Raw genomic sequence first — 9,682 nt, forward strand, 5'->3', positions numbered from 1 at the left:
TTGTGCATGAACTCGATCATATTTCTATGTGCCGAAGGTAGTCCTTTGTAAAAGAAATGTACTAGATCAGCCTTGTCAAGCCCATGGTGCGGGCACTTGACCAAAAGATCATGGAATCTTTCCCAAAGTTGGGAAAATTCCTCCTCATATTTTCCTCTAAAAGTTCTAATGGCATCCTTAATTTTTTCAGTCTTTACCATGGATAGAACTTAGCCATGAACTTACTAGATAGTTGTTCCCATGATATGATGGAATTTGAAGCAAGAGAATACAACCATGCAGCAGCACGATCCTCTAAAGTCATGGGAAACAACCTTAATTTAATATCCTCTTCATCTAAGTTTTGATTTCTAAATGTTTGACAAATTGTCAAAAATTTGTTTAGATGAATATACGGTTGTTCACTCTCAAACCCATGAAATTTAGGTAACATGTTTATTGTCGCAGCCCGAATTTCAAATTGGGCTGCATTATTAATTGGTAATACTATGCAAGTAGGGGGACTAGCGGATGCGGGTGCGAACAACTCATTCAAAGTTCTAATATGTTCACCTATTGTAGAGATTGATGGTTGGCTTACAATTCGCTGATTATGATGAAAAGTTCTATCAACTCAGGATCAAATGGTGTTAACTTATCCCTTAATGACCTTCTACCATGCATACATTATCAACAATTTATTAGATTTGACTCCTAAAATGAACGAAATCCTAAGAGAAAAGAAGGGCTAGACACAGATGACTACAACCAACACCACACAATAATTTGACTCTATTAGTCTTAGAATTAAGCGAGGTTTAGTAGCTTCTTAAATCTAGTTGCACAGAGATTTATCAGGTTAAAAAGTTTCTAAAATTCTCTCCTAGATTAGACAGCTCCTAATCTTCCTTTCAGATTAAGCTTGAGCTTACCAGTTAAGCGATCCAGTAACCAGTGACCAGGAAAGTCCCGGGATGTGTGGTGGTGCCAGAAGGGATACACCGATACTATAATACCCGTAACAGTTCTCACTGTTGTAAAACTTTTCTAGACATCACCAATTACTAAATTCTCACTGGAGTGGCTTTTAGCCGCTTTTTTGCAAGAGCCTAATTGAGCTCGAAACCCTAAGACCAACGTCTAATTGATTTTAATTTAATTTGGCTTAGGATATGTATGCAAGGTGGTGATTTTTGGGCTAAGGATAGGTAATGACTTCCCGACCTTATCTTTTTAATGGGTTTTGCCCTTAAATTATTTTATGCAAATGCTTAATACTAAATGCAGCAAGTAATCAATGATTTTTTTTAAGTTTATGGAATGTCATTAGGTTGTACTGATTAAATGAGCAAGCAAATTTTTTTTATATATATTTATTTTTCTTAAATTTTTTTTTAATTTTATGTTTTTTTAAAAAATTTATATAGGAATAACTTGAATATAAACTAAAAACTAATCCTTATGCGTCAGTCAATCTCCGAATGCCCATTGAATAAGCTCTGGAGATTACTCCGTGAGAAGCTCCAATAGAGGTATGATAACCTCGGAGGATTGCACCCTATCAATTACTAATTTTTTTAATTAAATTTCAAATTTTGAATTTCAGAATTCAAATTTTGAATTTAAATTTTTAAATTTTAGAATTTTGGAAATTTTTTTCAATTTTTAAATTTTTTTATTTTTTTTAATGTAAAAAAAATTACTTTTTTTTAAAATTTTAAATTCCAAATTTCAAATTTCAGAATTTAATAACTACGAAATTATTAACTAAAAATAATCAAAATAAGAGAAATTAATAAAAATAAAAATAAAAAACTTACTACCAGAGTGCGTTCACTCCGGGCATCCAAAATTCGATTTGATCTTCGTGATCGTTCTTGCTTCTCGATTTGCCTCCCCAGTAACGGCACCAAAATTTTGTTGTCTGATTCCTGTCTACCTAAAAATATGCTAGACAGATCGTTGTTAGAACCGACAAACAAAGTTTAAATTAATTTTACTCTTACCTATTCTACTCGAAGAATAGTGGTCGTAAGAGGTCGATCCACAGGGAGGCGATTGGAGTTGCATAAAAATTAAAACGTTCACTCGGATTCGAAATCGATTCTTGAATAACAAAAGAAAAACATTACTTTGAGGATGTTTGAATGATTCTCTGGGCTACCAGAGAATGTTTTCTACTTGAAATTGACAAAAAGACAGGTATTTAAATTCGAAAAGCATTATATATTTAACTAATCAAAGAAAAGTTTTAGCATAAATTAAAATGGATGAAAACAAGAAGATTGATGCGAGCACAAAATGCATAAAGGAAGATTTAATGTATTGCATAAAAAGAAAAATTAAAAGATTGCATAAAGAAAACAGAAATTAGACTGAACCTAGAACAAGGATTGCATGAAAGAGAAATGATAGATTTTATAAAAATAAATTGATTATAAAGGTAGAAATGAAGATTGGTAGCTCGATGCTGCCTTTCTTTTGCAAATAAAATAAAGAAAAGAAAGAAATAACAAAAATCAAAGAAAACTTCTCCCTCATGGTGGAACATAAAATACTAATTTTTTTTCTTTTTCTTTTCTTCCCCAAAACAGAGCTTCCTCTGTTTTTTTCTCTCTCTTCTCTCCCAAACCGATGGCCTCCCTTTCCTCCTCTGTTCTTTGGCGTGAGCTCCTCTACCTTGGCCCAACCGAGAACCTCCCCCCCTCCCCTCTGCCTGCCTTCTTCCCCTCTTCTTATAGCCCTTGGAGAGCGGTGAATATGGAAGGCGATCTAGGCATTTTCCCCGCATGAAGAACGGGGTTGCTGGGCGGATCGCTCATCTGGAGGACTTCCTTCTTTGGACAACGGACGCGGGAACGACGGACGCCTGATGCGGAAGGCGCGGATGGCTGGAGACGCGCTGGGGACGCGCGGACGGCTATGAGGCGTTTGGGATCACGGAAGAGGGAAACGCGGGATCATTGCTCTTCCCTTTGACGCGGAAGAGGCGGATGCAAAGGTGGGGTGCAGCGTGGGATCACGGACGGACGCGCGATCTTTGGGAGGAATGCTCGGGACGGTTGATCGTGGCCGGGTGCTGGAACAGAAGGGAGGAGACACGAAAGAGGCAGACGTGGACTTCCTTCTTCGGGCTATCCTGGGATCATGGCTTGAGATGCTTGGATCATGGAGATGAAGGAACAGGAGGTGTGGGATGCGGCTGGAACGGGCAGCCGTGCTGGCTGGCACGCTGAGACGGAAAGATCTGAGGCGTGCCGGCTGGCACGCTGGGATGCGGGCGTTGCGATGCGGACGATGGGCTGATTGCTGAGATGGGGGGGACGTGCCATGCATGGCACGCTGGCTAGCATGGCACGCTGGCTGGTACGGGGATGATGCTGGCTTGTGCCATGCATGGGTCAAGTTGGTGCCATACCAGAATCAATGGCTGATACGCTGATGCGCGCGATTGGGAGCTGGAATCATAGTTGGGCTGAGACAGCAGTGGGATGGCAGCCGGTAGTGACTCGACTCCATCAGGGTGATGGCCGTGGGAATTAAGAGAAGTCAGATGTAGCTGAGACTCGGTCGAACCTGGACATAGAACGTCGGATGCTTGCACAAATAAAACATTAATTGGTTAATTTTAGTTTTAATGATTAGCTAAAATACTAATTAAAATGGTCTGACGATTGCACTTTTGTGCTCTCATCAAAAGTGAAGTGCAGTAAATGAGTTTATAGTAGGGTTGATATAAATTCTAGCAACAGTTTAAAAAAAAAAGAAAAGAGAGAAGAAGAAATTAAAAGAAGAATATCCAAGCATGCACGTCTAAAATTGGACGTCCTGATGGTGTTGTGAACCTGGAACATCCAGTCCATTTATGGCTACCAATTCACACGTATCAAACCGGCCGGCCTGGCATATTGCGCGGACATTGGGCTTGGGACAAGGCCTTGTGTGGTAAATCTTTAGCACCGCTGCATGATTGACATAAAAACGAAAAAAAAAAAAATCTGTAACAAAGTTTCTGGTATGCATCTCAAATATCATTAGCAGTAATGTGTCATGTCCCAAACTCAACATCCGGGTCCAGCATGCGGCACGGCTGCACCCTCTCTAGGCTCTGCCCTAGAGAAGATGCAAGGGCTAAAAATCTAAAACATAAAATGATGAGACAAGGAGTTTGAGTTTTCTACTACTCTTAAGGATCTGCTCGATCTTCTCAGGAAAGGTCATATGCTCCATCTTTTGCTGCTCCAAACAAAAGTTAGACCATAGCTGAAAATTTGACAACGCCTTTATAAGAATTGTTTGATACTTTTTTGCATGAAATTACACACTAGAGTTCCTCTCCATCCAGATTTTTCAACACAGAGCTAAAACAAACTGGACCAAGCTCTTCTAGAGGATGGGTGAATTTTTTTGCAACTAACGATTCCACAAGGACAACAACAAATAAGGGTGGGAAAAGGTCAGGTACAAGTTGGGTCAGCTGCTATTTATACCCACTTTATAATTAGAATTATTTACCCATATATGAGCGACATAGCTCAGTAAGCAAATCTTACTCTACCTTATTAGATCAAACATAAGTTTTTCCATTCAATGCATTATTTAAGAGAAATAACAGATATTCTAAAATAAGCATTTCATAGCACGGTATATTTAAACAAGTCATAAAGTAAATCATGCATAAACAAATTATCCATTCTTCATAAATATAATACCAAGTTTATATTGCAAATAAATTCATAAATCATTCTTCATATCACCTAATCATATCATAGATCGAAACATTGCTCACAGATATTCGTGTCATGGTCACTATAACTCGTGACAGGGTCATCTTCGTAATCGACAAGATATTATAGTTCGTATTCGTTACCAACTTTAACTTGTTTGCAGAGGGCTATTTTTATTGGATGCTAGCTCCAAAACGTCGATTTTTCTAATTCTAGAAATCATACATGGCTATCTGAGAGCCTTTAAAAATTTATATTTTTTCTTAAAACATTCATATAAATATATGAAAAATACTAAATGGCATGATCAAATTTATATTTCATAATAAAACTATTTTCATTAGCATTCATAAAACTATATTTTCATATAAAGTGTGATTTTCATAACACATATACTGATCCATTATTTTTAAAAAAATATGATATTTCCACAAGCAAATTTTATGCATAGAAAATATGATCATTTAAAAAATAATAAGGAGTTCAATATTTACTTACCTCTTTCATCTTAGACCCTCAAACTTTCATAGGCAATTCAATTAACCCTACTAAAAATATTAAAAGCAAAATTAATTTCTGTTTGATGATTTTAATCGAAATAAAATGATAAGAAATAGGGATGATTAGCCAGATGATAGTATTCGACAATTCTGGGTAGGTCAGGCCTGCGTGATTCGATCAGTAAATCATAATGCATTGACTCAATTAGGACCAAGATCATTTGACATAGTTCATCATCAATGGGTATCATGGACACTTGACAAGACAGGGTGATCTATCCAGTAGGCGACTCAGGCACCAGAGTAGTTTGGGGCCTCTTTTTAGGGATTAACTTAGGTTCGTAGATCAGGTCGACATGGCCTAATTGTAGATGCCTTAAATCTTCTAGAGTGAGAAAGTAGAGAGAGAATAAAGGGATGGTTCTCTCTCTCCTCTTCTTCTTCCTCTCTTCTTTCTTCTTCTTCTTTTTTTTCTTCTATCTCGAAAAAATAGAAAAGAAAGAGGGTGGCTAGTGGCTGTGATCATGGTGGTCCGACAAGGTGGCGGTGGCAGGTAGAAGAGGGCAGTTCGCAATAGCGGCCGACCGGCCGGCCGAATTCAGTGGAAAAAGACCAAAACAGGCGTGTACTGTTTTGGAGTGACTCCAATGGTTGCTGGCTCAAATCTGTGGGATCGAAAGCCCAAAACACAAAGAAAGGAAGAGGAGAAGATGGAGAGGTTGTACCTAGGGCCGACTAGGCTCTTCAGTGACTTTTTCCAATAGAAAATGGAGGAAGACTCTCGAGAAGAAAGCTTGAGATCGAGAGCAAAACTTTGCCTATTCTTTGATGGATCTCAAAGGGAGAGGATGAGGAAGCTCAAATAAGTAAAAATTCAGGCTTTTCGGTGTTTGGATTAGCTTGAATCACTGCCTTTTTTGATTGCGATCGAAATTAAAAATGGGGAGGAAAGAGACTCCCAGTCGGAGTCCTTCTCTTCCGTTTCATCATGTGCGGCACACATGCAACTGCTGGGCTAGCCTCTTCGGGCAGGCCCAAGCCCAATAAGTGTGCGGGCCAGTCAATGGACCAAGCCCTCACTCTTCCCACAATTGATTCTCCCACGATAGTGTTATTATGAGGAGGAAATCTCGGCCCCATAGGATTGTTGCATGTTTGGTAGCTTGTTTTTAAGTTTTTGCTTTGCATTCAATCGAATAAGTAGGTTGATATTTGATGATTTATAATTATTTTATTTTATTTTTTGAACAGAAAGGCATGGCAAAGGTTCAGAGATCTTTGTAGGGGTGTTTGCCCCGTTCTACAACAGAGAACATGATCCGAGAGGTCTATTTTCTTCATTTTTCTGGGGAACTTTTTTTTGTTAACTCGTTAATTTAATTTGTTTTTCTTTCTGAAATGATTTAATGTGCCAGTACATTAATGGTTTAACTGATTAAATTTCTAAACTTATGAGAGTTTGTTCTTTTTGGTTTGTGTGCACTTGGATATTTTTCTTCCCTGCGGAATCATAGTTATCAGCCCTCGTACATACAAATTAATTTCTGTGCTAGCCACTTCTGAAGATCTCTTGATGTATGTCAGAAAGGATCTCTTTCCTAGGAAGACAAAAACATATGTGAAAACACCAAATGCCACCAAATTTTCTCCTATCGCACAATTCACGAGCTTCTAAGTTACTTACAATTCAGCTTCTCAAATTGTTTCCTGTTTTTAATAAGTAAATGCCCTTTCCTAGAAACAATTACCTGCAGCTTTCTTTGTGATTCATAATTTTAACCCTCTCAACTTGAATTTTGGAAGCTCAATATAGCACTTGGAAGGTTTACTTCTCGGTCTTGGAGGTTTAGTGGATTGGAGGGAGCAGAATACTTTGTTTTGGACAGTTACTTACAATATAAGACAATCAGAACATGAAATAAAATTGATCTGTAAAACTCTTAAAAGCAAATAATCAGAGTCTTTGATCATCTTGGAGTCTTTGATCATCTTGGAGTCTTTGGTCGACCTCATGTAAATGACTAAAATATCCTCTTGAATTACAATTAATCTAACAAGTAATCCAAATAAGGCTCCAAGAATGCATCAGAAGTGTTGCTGTTTCTTTAATTACATGCTTTTAATTAATTGACAGAAAATTTTAATATCTTTCTCTGTTTCTCTCTCTATGCGATATCCCTTAGCCAATCTCTCTTTCCCATGAAACAAAAAGAGAATCTTTCTTTGTGTTGTATCTCCCATATAAGTTGTTTTTCTTCCTTAAAATCTTGCACTAGATTTAGTCCAGCAAAAAGTTGTCATCACCTATATATATTTAAACATATGTGACAAGGAAGATGCCAAAATCTCTAAATCTATATGAAACATATTATTTTTCTTTCAAATTAGAAATTTAGTAAGACATTGTAGATAAAATAATTTTGATATACCATTCATAGAGAAGAAAATTGGATATATTTTATTAATTTATTAAAAATAAGAAAAAGGACTTATCCTATGTTATTATTTTAGATTTAGGATATCCGTTCGGATAATTTGCCTGCTTTCAGGCTTGGGCCTACGACAACCTCCCCCGTTTTGAATAAGGCCCCGTTTGGAGGAGCTTTTGGAGGGCCAAAAAGTACTTTCTGGCCCTTCGAAAGTATTTTTAGATAAAAAATGGTGTTTGGTAAAATTTTCGAAAAGCTGTTTCAGCTTTTGCGGGAAGCTGAAAACAGCTTTTGGGGAGAAGCTCCAATTTGGAGCTTTCCGAAAATGTTGTTTTCAGCTTTGTCGTAAAGCTATTTTTTGGACCAAAATACCCCAATTTAAATCATACTTTTCCTCCCAAAACCTTCATCCCGCATCTTCCTCTCTCACCCATCCTCTCCCTCTCCCTCTCTATCTTCTTCTTCCTCTCAACGCCGCCGCCTCTGTTCCTTCTTCCTCTTCTTTTTTTCTTTGTTTTTTGTTTTGGGAGCTCGTGGCAGCCACCATGCCGGCCACCACCCATGGCCGGCGACACCTCTATATTTCAATGAAATAAAATAATAAATAAATAAATAAATAAAAATAATGAGTGAGTGGCAAATAATCTGATCTAAATAAATAAATAAATAAATAAATAAAAATATTAGTAATTATTTAACTAATTTTATTACTTTGCTAGAAAATTTGTTAGAGAGATAATTATAGACAAAATAATTTTGATATACCATTCATAGAGAAGAAAATTGGATATATTTTATTAATTTATTAAAAATAAGAAAAAGGACTTATCCTATGTTATTATTTTAGATTTAGGATATCTGTTCGGATAATTTGCATGCTTTCAGGCTTGGGCCTACGACAACCTCCTCCGTTTTGAATAAGGCCCTATTTGGGGGAGCTTTTGGAGGGCCAAAAAGCACTTTTTGGCCCTTCGAAAGTACTTTTAGATAAAAAATAGTGTTTGGTAAAATTTTCAGAAAGCTGTTTCAGCTTTTGCGGGAAGCTGAAAACAGCTTTTGGGAAGAAGATCCAATTTGGAGCTTTCCGAAAATGCTGTTTTCAGCTTTGTCGTGAAGCTATTTTTTGGACCAAAATACCCCAATTTAAATCATATTTTCCCCTCCAAAACCTTCATCCTGCCTTTTCCTCTCTCACCCATCCTCTCCCTCTCCCTCTCTATCTTCTTCTTCCTCTCAACGCCGCCGCCTCTGTTCCTTCTTCCTCTTCTTTTTTTTCTTTTTGTTTTGGGAGCTCGTGGCTGCCCACAGTGGCAGCCACCATGCCGGCCACCACCCATGGCCGGCGACCCCTCTATATTTCAATGAAATAAAATAATAAATAAATAAAAAAATAAAAAAAATAATGAGTGAGTGGCAAATAATCTGATCTAAATAAATAAATAAATAAAAATATTAGTAATTATTTAACTAATTTTATCACTTTGTTAGAAAATTTGTTAGAGAGATAAATGGTCATTAGAAGGATGAAAAATAAATTTGCACTAATAATTATAATATTTTATATATTTATTATTGTATTATACTATAAATATAATATTATATTACATTATATCATAATACATTGATATGTTATGTTAAATAATTTAATGTTATATTAAATTATTATTCTATAATACATAATGTTATAGTACTATATTATAATAATATTATATTACATTACATTAATATTATACTATATCATAATTTATGTATTAATACATATTATATTTTATTATGCTCTGTTATATAATACTGGTAATGTCTTTTATGGTCATTTTGTCATACAAAAGTACTTTATTAATTTGTTTACCAAACACATGTTAAAGTGCCACAGCACTTTAGAAATATAGTTACTAAACAACAAACAGCTTTTTATAAATACTCTGCTTCAGACAGCTCTACTTCTAACAGCTCTACTTCCAAAAGCTCTACTACTAACGGCTCTAGAGCCTAAGAAAACTATGAAAATATACAACTTTAAGGTTAACATCGGAATAATTCTTACTCC

The sequence above is a fragment of the Phoenix dactylifera genome, chromosome 1, assembly GCF_051530095.1.
Source record: "Phoenix dactylifera cultivar Ajwa chromosome 1, Ajwa_hap1_PhDact_Kaust_v1.1, whole genome shotgun sequence".
In the NCBI taxonomy this organism is placed as follows: Eukaryota; Viridiplantae; Streptophyta; class Magnoliopsida; order Arecales; family Arecaceae; genus Phoenix; species Phoenix dactylifera.